The 13,223-nt window shown below is 38.9% G+C and overlaps 1 protein-coding gene across 2 annotated transcripts in view; it reads left to right on the top strand.

Annotated features, from left to right (window-relative positions):
* rapgef6 (Rap guanine nucleotide exchange factor (GEF) 6) overlaps positions 1–13,223 on the top strand; it is a 180,399-nt gene that overhangs the window by 18,483 nt on the left and 148,693 nt on the right. The window lies entirely within an intron of this gene.

The following is a 13,223-nucleotide window of genomic DNA, read 5'->3' as shown; positions in this document are numbered from 1 at the left end:
CGGACTATAGGTCTTGAGCGTTTTCATAGTTTTGGCCAGGGTGCGACTTATATTTAAATTTATACTTGTATACTTATACTCCCGAGTGACTTATATGTGATATTATTTGTTATTTTCACACTTGCAACCACATTTCATACTCTATCATACTATTACCGTATTTTTTGGACTATAAGTTGCACCGGACTATAACACACCAGCCAAAAAATGCAAAATAGAGAAGAAAAACATATATAAGTTGCACTGGAGTATGAAATAAGGTATAGTATAAGTATAAGTATAAATATGAGTGTAAGTCGCAACCCGGCCAAAACAATGAAAAAAAGTGCGACTTATAGTCCGGAATATAAGATAGTTTCCTTTTAGTCCTTAGTTCCATGATAGTAAAGCTGTACAATAAACAGCAATGCAAATCGCAATTCACAAATTAATCTATACTAAAACTAGTGCCAAAACTAGAAACCTACTAGGGATGTAATGATGGTGCAATCTCACAGTACAATGTTATAACGCTATTATTTTCACAGTGTTGCAATATTGTGGAAAGGCCAACGGAACTGTAGAAATACTGTCATATTCCAACGAAAATAGCTGTAAAAGTGCTTAAAAACAGTAATTTTGTCACGCTGCCTCGGCTGAAATGTAGCAAAGGATCATGGTCTATGTAGTTCTTAGTGTTTTTTAGCTCTAATTCGATGTATTGTAACAGCCCGCGATATTATTGTGAGACTTTTGAAGAATATCAGGATTCTTCGGTTATTTTGACATCCCTAATAGAAATGGAAACAAAATTGGACCGTTCCAGAATAGCTGAATGGTCTCGATCTATTTGAATGGGTTTTATTGTTTTTTTATGTGGTCTAGGGGTGCCGACTATTTAAAAATAAAAAATAAAAAATTATGTAGAAAAAAAGAAGATATGACCACATTATTTACATTATTTTGTCTAGAAAATGACAATCTAGTAGAACTTTAGTATCACGGCGTTTGCTTTGTATCGAAATCGACTCAGGAGGATGTTTCACCAGGAGGAACCTCACACTTTCAGTAAGCGGACTTTCCAAACTGAAACACAAATATCGCTGCACAGATTACTCAAAAGCTCACAAATGATTCATAGCTTCTGCGTTTCGGGCCGCGTTGACAAGAAGTCGCAGTCGCTTTCCGGACGTTTTTGTTCTCCATTGTTATCTTAATTTGTCCGTTTCTAAAAGCGATCTCCCGAATAACGGCGTGTCATCACTCCATTTGCCAGTTCACTGTTGGCAGTTCACAGTCTGGTCCAGTCTCGTGGGAGGTGGGATTGTTCGGAGGGTCTGGAAACGCTGAGTCAATGTCAATTTGAAAAGAAAAGTACACGAACATTGAGGGCTGTCTGCTTCCTGTTCATTTTGAGACCACCTCAAACAATATATTCCCAAAATAGATGTCGAGTTGAGCCATGAGCTGTGTTGCTCTGGTCTGTAGACTCCTTACAACAGTCTGAAAACAAACATCTGGACAATTCGGCCGGTAGTCGACTAAAGACTTCCCCTGGACATCAGTTAAAAGACTAAAAAGGGGCGTGGCGCTAGAGTTGGACAATATATCGAAATTTAGATTATATAAATTAATGTTGTTTTTATGATACACATTTTGAATCCCAAGTTTATATGAAAAATGCTACCAATAATGGTAAATGGTGATATTTCTGCACTTTTGTGATTATTATTATTACGTATTTATTTTTTCTGTGCATTTTTCTGTGATTTTCTTAATTTTTAAATTTTTTTACACGCATTTGATTTTTCTGATATTCAAACCTCAACCAACCCGTTTAAAGATGTTTTATCTCGATATCTTTTGGAGTTTTTCAGCAGAAATGTGTGTCTTTTTGTAGTATTTTTATTTTTTTTAACCACAAACAATATAATTTAATATATTATCTAAATTTCCACCTCTACTAAACTATCTAAACTATCTCCATCATTCGACCATATAGTTGACCCAAAGTGCACTGACCACACAAGAAAAGTATAGTATAGTAAATTGAAGTAAATTGATATATTATAGTGTAAAAGGCAGATTAAATTCAAAAGTCCCTCACAAATCTCCAGATAACTCTGTCCAGGCCTTCTTCTTTCTGCTGTTCTTCGTATAAATACTTAATAATACCAATAAAATAATGATTTGACCCATTAAAAACTCAATTTACTAACTGACTATTCTACTGCCCTGGTGACAATTTAGCTTGTACTCTACATTTTAGAAGCAATAAGGGCTTTTTATGGTTCTTGCTTATTTTCCCATTGAGACAATAAAGAATGGTTATTTAAATGTTTTATAACAGCCAAAACCTTGACATTAATACACTTTATTTGTAAATATTACCATTACAAAAGCCTCCAATTGGTTAAAAATGCATTTCAAAAACCTAAATTAACAATAATAGTGCTTGACTAGTCGACTGATTAAAAAAAGGAAATTGTTGAATACTGTATTTTCCGGACTATAAGTCGCACCTTTTCTTTTTTATAGTTTTGGCCGGGGTGCGACTTATACTTATATTTATACTTCTATACTTATACTCCTGAGCGACTTGTATGTGATATTATTTGTTATTTTCACACTTGCAACTACATTTCATACTCCAGTGCAACTTAAATGTGTTTTTTTCTTCTCTATTATGCATTTTTTGGCTGGTGCGACTTTATACTCCGGTGCAACTTTATAGTCTGGAAAATACGGTAGTCGACTGCTCAAATTGCAACCCTAGTTGTAGTCATTAGCCATTTGAAAACGACTCAGAAATACAAAATATAAAAGTGTATGCGACTCAAAACCGCGATCAAGTTGACGAACCTGAAGAAACGCGATGTGTTTGGGCCGTTTCACGTGCCATTCTGGGTCATCTCCTTTTTAATGACACGTTTGACAAGAATGCAGGACGATCATCTCTGGAACGACAACAACGAAACACAAAACAAGTGCCCTGACTCTGTGCCAGGACTTGACGTTTCACCAAAATGAAATCCAAAACCAAATTCAGAGAGTGCAAATTGCACAGGAAATGACAGAGTGCTTTGGTGCTTATGTAATCCAATGACCTCTGCAGAGAAATCCTGTAAATGTCCCACGTCTAAACCGGTTTACCCTGTAGTTTAGACCTGGACAGACGTGTTCTGAAATACGTGGGATTCTTGTAGTTTAGCAGTTCATATTTTCTGTCTTTTCTCCAATGCCAAGGTTCTCACAAATGTTTAAAAAGTGCGCCGTCATCTAGGGCTGGGCAGTATTGACAAAAATGTGATATTTCGGTTTAAACAATGTCTTTCGACCATGCGTGTTTACTAACATGCCCTGTCTTGACCAACTAGAACAAAACAAACAAGCAAGCAAACAAACAAACAAACAAACAAACAGAAATAAACAAACAGGATAGATGGTTAAATAGGTAAATACTTTCTTAATCCCCCCCAAAAGAAATTAAGTCAATAAATAAACAAATAAATACATTTAAATAAATATAAATACATATAAATGCATAAACATAGATAAATAAATATAAATTATAAATATAAAAAAAAGCATTAGTTGTGGTTTAATTATGAGACAAATATGGACTTTCTGCAAACGTAATCCCCAAAGTGCAGAAATGTCACATGTCCTTATTTCACAGTTTACAACATAACTTCTTTTCATTTAGTATTTTGTGCGAGGTGTGCGCCGTGCGAGGTGTGCGCCGTGCGAGGTGTGCGCCGTGCGAGGTGTGCGCCGTGCGAGGTGTGCGCCATGCGAGCCAGCGCCGTGTGCGCCGTGCGAGGGAGCGCCGTGTGTCTTTTGAGCATGGCGGGTCACAGCCGCAGCATGGCGGCCCGCCATACTAAAACCCCTCAGCGAGAACACCGCCTTAAGGCTAACAACCTTCATGATCATTTATTGTGCTTCATTGTCCGACTTTATTGCGAAGAGTTTGGTTTACGCCTGAAGGAAAACCGCAATCGGAAGTGTTTATTGTCGAACAAGTCTTAAGGAGATTTGTACAGTAAATAACTCAGGGCTTTGCTTGTCCCTTTGAGCTCAGCTTGGATTAAATGCACTTGTCTTCTATACAAACTTTATACAAGAATAAAACATGTGTGTCTGGTTTCATGCCTAGGTTTTCAGCTATTGTATTCTGTAGATCCCTGTTTTTAGATAAAGCGACTCCAAAGTTGAGGTGAATTGTTGCACTTTCAACATGATTTACGCTTATCTTATTGTTGGATAGTTATTAAAATCTCCCATCCGCCCCAAGAATGCATTTTTTCATAAACGGCCAATACATAAAGGCTTAAAGCACTCCATGCGTTCACTGTCAGACCATTAATCTTGTATATGACCAAAGTTGAGATACACCGTGCAACGTATGGCGATTTACTGGATGCTTTGGGCCCCATTAGTAAAACGATTTGTGCTTCAAACTTCTCTCTCTCTCTCTCTTACACCAGAGAGAAGTGGGCACAGAAAGCAGATGTGAGAGGACGGCATCGAAAGTACAGCCACTGCCAAGACGAACCTGGACTTAAAGGACGTTCTGTGGACAGCACGGGAAACCTCTGAAGCTCTATATTATACATTATTTGTATCGTTAGCCTTTAAACATGCTCTCGAGTACCTTTCGTTTGGCATTTGGTTGTAGAAATGAAATAAACACATTGTTTATAGGTAAAAAAAACAAAATTCTATTTGGATCTCTGCTGTCTAACCTGGGACTACCTTTGTTTTGGTGTCATCTACTGGCTGCAGAGGGAATTACACACATTTTAGCGCACTTTCTGGTCTCGGAACGCAGTTGTACTGATCGTGATTAGACGTTAGTAACTCACATAACGAGTCTGGAGATTATTTATGGACTAAAAAAAACAGCAGAAAATTCTCAGAGCCACGTCACAGATCGAGAAAACATCACACAACAGGGAAATTCAGAACGGAGTGTTTTTGACGCTCGGAGGGAGAGGATTTTCTAGCCAGGATACCTCAAATTAGCGTGAATGAAGCTAAATGTACTCCAGGTGTGTTTTTGGTGACGGAACGACGTTAGAACAGGGTTAAAAGCTCCAAAAAGTAAATCAGCATATTATTTGTTCTTTATCTGTTTTAAATGTTTATTAAGTTGTACCCGGGGAATTTGCCTGCCGTGTATTTTTGGTACTCGGGCGAACGTGCAAACCTCACACATGCTTTTGTATATACGTTTCCTAAATCACTCGACACCGATAGAAAGTTTGTAGGAAACCTGAAACCTGTTATAACTCAACTCTGGTCTTCGGTTGTAGTTGTTTTTCTCTCTGTTCCTCAGGTAAAGGTGTGATTAAACAAGACGCACCATGTTGTTTTGGAGGAGAACTATGTAAAGTATGCGCGTCGTAAATTCTAAAGCGTTTCGTCATAAGAGTCGTATGTCAGTGCGGCGTTGCCAAAAGCAAACTGCGTATAACAGTCGTGACACTTCGCCCAACCTTCGCAAAGTATTTGTCCCATCAGCGAGCAAGAACGTTTCATAACAATCTTTCAGCTGGTTTGATAAAATGGTGTGGTCGAACAATACTTTGTGACAGTGTAGTTCTTGAAGTTTTTCCTCGATGCCATTGTCTTATACCGACGGATCATTCTAGAGAAATACTTATTGGCAAAGACAAAAATGCAGTATGTAGTCAAGACTTTTCAACTTCCATCCGAACGTCATTGTCAAACTAATGTAAATGTTTTGAGCAGCAGCATTGGTTTTTCGCTCGAGCTCAGATTGGTCCTGCCTCAAAAGGGGAGGAGTTATAACTGAAACCTGCCCTGCCCTCTTGCAGCTTGGACCGTTGAGACTTATTGAGGCCTGGCCATCTCTTCCTCAGAGCTGTGAAGTATCGCATTAGCATTGGACTGGTTTAATATCTGCCATGGCCGTATGATGTTATTGTAGACTGAGGGGAGGTTGTATTAAAGAACACTATTTCTGTTGTCCAATATGTACAAAATACCGTCAAATCAATAATCCTATTCAAATGTTCAGATTCGTGATTGTTTGGCCTTGTCGTTGTTTGTCGTTTCTAAGTCGTAGAAAATCGTGTAAATCAATTTAAATGTGACTTTTCTGGTCCAATTATGCCACCTGCTCGTCTCCATGGGGATGTTTTTGAGTTGCCAGTTCCACATTATGGCGCAAATGACACCGCTAGGCTAAGTTACAGGTCAGATCAGTGGCGAGGAGGCATTGCTCGCGGTACAAATGGGAGTTTTCCCGGTTTTATTTTAGCAGCAATAACGACACCTTTAATCGGATGTGTGCAAGATTGAAGTTTACGCCGTATCGCGGAGAAAAACAAACATGTAAACGCAAATAAACACTTGAGCGTTTACCGTTCTTATCAAGTTTAATTGATCATATACCGTATTTTTTGCACTATATGGCACACTGGATTATAAGGCGCACTGTCAATGTATTGTCTATTTTTGAGAATGTTTTCATAAATAAGGTGCACCGGACTATAGGGCTGGGTATTGCCTAGAACCTCACGATACAATACATATCCCGATACACGTCCTGATTCATGGATTTCCCTTAAAACCGTTGTTAAAACTTTACTAAAATGATGTTTTGATTAAGTAGAGTAACAAAAGGCATTAGAATTTCATGCTCACTCAATATCAGAACACCATGATGAAGTCACATTTTCAGCTCGTCACACACGGGCTCAATGCAGCAGTTTGTAGGTTCAGAAGTGTAGAACTCGGCAATTTCAAATAACTTCATGTTGCTTATTACGTATCACGATACACAGCTCCGTATCGATACACGTATTGCCAAGAAGTCCGACACAATATATCACAATATCGATAAATTGAGCACAGCCCTACCGCACTATAAGCCGCATTAAGCGAAACAAAACGTATACCACACAAAATTGCTTCGAGGTCACTAAGCACAACCAGAATTAATCCATATATAAGGCGCACTGGATTATAAGGTTTTTAAGTGCGCCTTATAGTGCGGCATATGCGGTGAATATATATGTTTTGTCATGACTTCTCATTTTGATCCCATGTTCACTTTGCATGTCACTGCCGTCCACTGGCCCACACTCTTTCCACGAAGCCCATGTGGTTGCGTTTTACTGATATTATTTCTATTAACAAAGAGGCTGGTTTCAGTTCACCTGGTTCAAACATGACCCCGGGGCTCAAAAATACCGGCGGAGCCAAACCAAACACAATAAAAGTCACTTAAATGGCACACGGCAAACCTTGGACCAGCTGTGTTTGGAGATGGTAATATATTATGAAGATGCGTGAATTCAGAATATACAGTGTTGTGACTGTTGTCTGAGGTTTTGTACATTTTTGGAAACATGCAAGTTATTGCGGGTTAAAAGGATAAGTCTTTTTTCAACAATACTTTTATATATAATACAAATGTGGAATAGTGATCTAGGCTTAGCCACAAGTTGGTAATTGTATGTTTTCTTGACTCAAATGATGAGTTGAGGCTTGTGTCTCATTTGATTTTCCTCCATTTTGTGCTAAAGAACTGTTCATACTTGTGGTTGTTTCCGGTGTTTTTTTTAATCCTCGTCGATCTTTTTTCAAAGTAGCTCCACTCTCTGTGTGCCCAAGTTTGTCCTCAGTGCATCAGATGTGTCTTTTTGAGGCGGAAGACTACTTTTTTGGGTTTTTTTGCCTTTATTTTTGGTCAGCTTTCGCTCGACAAACAAAAATGTATAAACGACACAATTGTACAATCCGCACGTAGTTATGTTTATTATTGAATTTAATACATTTGCGTCTATAGGTTTTTATGGGATTTGGAAATGGGTTTTGGCCATTTTTCTTATATTTGAAAACATAACTTGATGAAAAACTTTTAATACATTTTTTTTCTTACATCTAAATCTCAGCAAAAGTTTCAAATTGAGATCTTTAAATTCAAGATGTTTCCCCCATTTATCTATGTTGACTCGTCTCTAACAAATTATTGAGTGTGTGGCCCTTTGAAATATTGATGTCTTCCATGTCTGTTCTAAGTCGTCCTGATTATGTCACTCTCTCAACTGCCCATTTCCCTCTGAACTGAAATCTTTTTAAACCCAAATGTGGACGTCCTTCATTTCGCTGCGTTCAGGAAAAGCTGGGTTCATGTTTCAGACCTCACATTTTCCATTCTGTGTGTGGCGTTCAAGGGCCTGTTTGGTTTGGCGTTCGAGGCCAGGGCGGCTCGCGACTCTCCTCCTTCCATTCACTAAAATACAGGATTTACAGTATGTATTTTAAACAACCACTTACTGTATATTGGTCTTCAATTATTAACGCTTTCTCATACTGTATTTTCTCCTCTGAGTTATCCATCCAATGATTTGTGGCTAACCCTGACTGAGCCAGGACTGAGCCAGGACTGAGCCAGGACCCAGGACTGAGCCAGGACTGAGCCAAGACTGAGCCAGGACCCAGAACTGAGCCAGGACTGAGCCAAGCCGGGATGGAGCCAACAAAGCATGAACTTGGTCATGTTCTACATCAAACTAAACCAGGACAGACCTGAAAGGGCCAAACCAGAATGAAACTAAGGTTCATGGCCAAATCCATGATTAATTCAGGACAAATCCAGGACTAAATCAGGATTAAATCACAACTAAACCAGGACCAAACGAGGCTAAACGGGAACTGAACCAGGATTAAACCATGGACTAAGTTAGTTATGGATTTAACCTGGACCAAACCAGTAAATCTGGTTCAACAATGTGAAAACTTTGAACCAAATCCAACCAAAACATGAATTGCGAATCCAACCGCAATCGCAATGTTTGTCATAAAAATCGCAATTCTGTATTTTTGTCCCAAATCGTGGAAACTGACTAAGTTTCTTGTGCTTGATGCGAAAATGCCCTCGGCCGATCGCTCCAGCTGTTGTTTGTTTTCATGCGATGCCCATGTTGCCCGGGCAACGTCTTATGTCCCTTTATTGACGCAGCCTCGATGTCTGATGTAAAAATTTACAAACGTGAGCGTAATCTGCGGCGCTGAAGTCTGTTTATCCCAGTCGTGAATGAAGTGCTTGTCCATGTCCACAATGTGTCTCGTCTTCTGAATTCTGCACATTCTGATGTGGCCAGGAGTGGGCAGCACCGAGCGCACATCTGCATCAGAGAGGTTCATGGGAAAATACACAGCCAGCATGTGTGTGCGTCGAGTGTTGCGTCGGTCTGACCCAAGTTAGTCAATTTATCGCAACTCCTCCGTCATTGCGATAATAATCGTCGACTCCGCACCTTTTTTCAGGGTTTTGGCCGAGGTGCGACTTATATGTGATATTATTTGTTATTTTCACACTGACACAAAAAAGAAAAATAACCAACTAACCAACTAAATGAATATAATATTAACACTAATAAGAAAAAACGAAATAACGAAATAATTACATAGTAACTAAATAACTGATTAAATAAATAAATAATTATAATCATACTAATAAGAAATAACTAAATAGCTAACTAACTAAATTAATTTAAAAAAATAGTAATAAGTACTCCTTAAAGGCGCAATGGACGATTTTTCGGCGATTTGAGAACGCAGGCGCACTCCCCTGTGCGGACTGATACAACACACATGTGAGTTTGTTTATTAGCGCGACAGAGCGCATCGCATCGCTCGTCTCCCGTAGATTTCTGTCCACTTCTTTCTCGTCTTCATTTTGCCCCGTACACTGAGGGAACTATATTATGATAGATCCATGCGCTTAGGCACGCGGAAACGTGAGCACGAACCGCACGCGGCTGCAGGTGAGCGGTAGGTGCGTTTTATGATTGATACGTTGCAGGACAAATGATTTATCCACGCCACGAGGAAATATGATAAAAAATTTGCTGAAAAAAATCGTCCATTCCACCTTTTAAGAAATATAGTAATAATAAAATATTATAATATTAGTCACTCTAATAATAAATTACTATATAGTCAATTAGCTAACAAACTAAATAAAACAAAAATAATAATAATAATAAATTGTTAGTCAATTCACTATTTATTATTATAATTAGCTTACTAAAATAGATAAATAATAATACAAAAATGAATAATAACAAATAGCTAATTATAATAATGAATAGCTAATTAACTAACTAAATAAATAAAAAGAACCTACTACTACCACCACCACCACTGTCACTTGCAGCGCGAGCCGCTGCGTTGCCTGCACATGTGTCGGCGTGAGTCAGCCGCATAGTTCACCCACTCAGAGCGTCGTGTCGCGTCATGTCGGAGAGACTCGCACGTTTACACATCCTCGACAAACTCGCCCGCCTCATTTCCTAACATTTGCTCTTGCACAGGCAGAACGGAGCTGTTCTCATTCATGTATCACTCAACATAAGGCTTTTACAACCAGCAGGTGGCAGCAGCGCTACGTTCACTAAAGTCAGAAGGTCTCACTCAGGCGTAGCAATCACTATTTTTCATTTTCATCATTTTGACATGAAAAGCGAAACTGAGACGGAGGCAGACGATGAGGCTTGGTAACCTACAAAGTTGTTGGTCGTCTACAAAAAAGAGTCTTAAGGTGATGATTGTAATCGTGATCTGGACTCAAACACATACGTATAGACAATTTAATGGCAAAGACGGTAAATAATACACTTTATATGTAAATCTTCTCCGTCCAGATGCTTTCGGTCACCATTTTTCAACCTTTATAATATATTTAAAATAGAAATAATCATTTGACTAGTTGACTAATCGAGGAAATAACTGCTTGGTCAAATAAAGATTAGTTTAGTTTATTAAAAGATGAGCGCACCAACAAACAATGGAAGTCACACAACACTAAAAGTACCATGACAAATCTGACACCGTGAAAGTAAGCAAGCTAAAAAGATCAAGTTAATAGGATTTTTAAGAGAAATAGTCAGAAAATCAAGTACCACATTGTTTGAAGCTTTTCTCTCTTTGGATGTGATGTTACCGAGCTGCATGAGAAGACTTTCGATAGTGCAGCGTTCAGAGTTCAGAGTTTTTTTTTTACCCTTCTCTTTTGCGGCAAAAAAAAAGCTGCTGACAGTTCTTCAGATACTCGTGCTGTTTTTGTTCCAGCGTACGCCATCAGACAGTTTGCACTCTTTCACTATTTATCGTATTTTCCGGATTATAAGTCGCACCAGCCAAAAAAATGCATAATTGGGAAGAAAAAAACCTATATAAGTTGCATTTTTGGGGGAAATTTATTTGATAAAATCCTGAAATGCAATTTAAATAATAACAGATGAGAGAACATGGTGAATAGGTGTACGTATGCTAACGCTAACACCTCCAGCTACATGACGCACAGACAGAACTGTGGTAAGTGTCTGGTATGTTAACGTAACATATTAAGAGTTATTCAGATAACTATAGCATAAAGAACATGCTAACAAGTTTACCAAAGCATCAGTATTACCCCAAATCACTAAATCCATTGAATTCTTCTTCCTCTGTGTCACTTCTAAACAACTCCACAAACTCCAGAGGTAGAGGAAGTGCAGATTCTTCTTCTGCGTCGCTTAGAATCTAAGCCGAGTATAAGTCGCACCCCGGACAAACTACGAACAAAGGTGCGACTTTGGTGGGAAAAATATGGACCTGGTCATCGAGGCTATAAGATTGCAGTAAAAATCTAAATTACAATTTGAATGGTCACAATTACCAAATATAAGTAAATAAGTAAATAATTTCATCTGAAAACCTGCTTACCTGTTTAGGCCAGGGTTTCCCACACAAGGACCATACAAATACACAATATTAAAACTGATTTAACACATTTGGCTACTTGAAGTTATTCCCAACGGCAATGTCATTTGTCCGTGGCGCTTCAGACCTCCTCCCTTGAATTTTGAAATGCTCTGGAACGTGGTAAAATTGAAGACATTTCTCCTAAAATACTTATTTTTCATCGATTTGGGCGTTTCTTACTTAAAACATCCCATATCCTACAGCAGAGCGTCTGAAAACGTTATAATTTTGAGCTGATTGTGTCTGGATTCCTTGGCATCACGTGACTTTAGCTGAAGACATAATGGATCTCATCCTCGTCTCACTCGGGGGTGTAGGGGGAGGAGGAGTTAAAGTTCAGAGGTCACCGAGGAGAATGCGGCGGTCGTGTCTGACCCGAACTGACCAGCGAATGGATCATTAGAGCGAGGACATGACTTTGGGACGGACAACGCGAAGGAAGTGTAGCGATCAACCGATATGTGGAGCAGATTTTGATCGTTTCCCCCCAAAAATGTGTTCTGAATTGGCAGCCAACTTGGCCACGGCCCTTTTCCCCAGTTATTTAAATTTAGGGCTATTTTTTGGATAATAGATTGAACTAAAAATACTTAATTTGGCTTCTAAAATTGTCCCGATTATTATTTTTGTACATTTTTTGGCCAATATTGGTCTTAAAGAAGGACACTTGGCTTCATTGGAACACACGACACTGCAGAAAATGGAACTGTAAGAGCATTTTTTTTACCTTTTCTTTTTCTACATGCAAAGTGTCTCAGACAGGACTCACTAGTATTTTAGTAGTCGACTAGTCTGCTGTTATTTCTAAAACCAGAGCATGTGTCAAAAGATAATCTCAAGGCACAAAATGTCCAACATCTGTCAAATTTGTCCTGTTTCACATCAAGTCCAAATGAAATCCTCTCCATATTCCGTATATTCCGTCAGTTGTAATGTCCAGTCCCTGATCGTCGGTGCAGTTTGAGTCATATATTTTTTGCAGACAGGAGTTTGCGCCAAAAGTATCCATTTACTGTATCCATGGCAGCAGTTTTAAGCCCCAAATACATTGTTCTGAAATCAAATGGAACGGCAATGCTCAAAATTGTCTTTGTGGATTTCAGTGCAATATCCCCGAGCAACAGGATGGTCCCAAAAAGTCCTGTGATAGTGGTTGGCCTCCTGGTGGCGCTGTTTCCCCAGTCTGCATTTCCCTGTGAATAATGGGCAATTTGCAGTGTTCTCGCTGAAGGGTTTTGGCATGGCAGGCTGCCAACTCGCAAGAAATATGATCGACGTCAAATCGTGGACGTCCAGATCAACTAATTTCACCACAAAATAATGCTCAACGGTATTTAAAATCAATGCAAAGTTTCACACACAGTTTTGCGAGATGTGCAATTAGTTTTTAGCTAAACTATCATAAGAATCGTACAGTGGATTTTCTGCTTCGGCTGCGATTCATTTTTGTTGCCTTT

The sequence above is a fragment of the Eucyclogobius newberryi genome, unplaced genomic scaffold, assembly GCF_026437365.1.
Source record: "Eucyclogobius newberryi isolate DKJ021-1_F unplaced genomic scaffold, fEucNew1.0.hap1 SCAF_15, whole genome shotgun sequence".
Lineage (NCBI taxonomy): Eukaryota > Metazoa > Chordata > Actinopteri > Gobiiformes > Gobiidae > Eucyclogobius > Eucyclogobius newberryi.
Note: the sequence above shows the minus strand (reverse complement) of the source record. Positions and strands in the feature narration are given on the sequence as shown.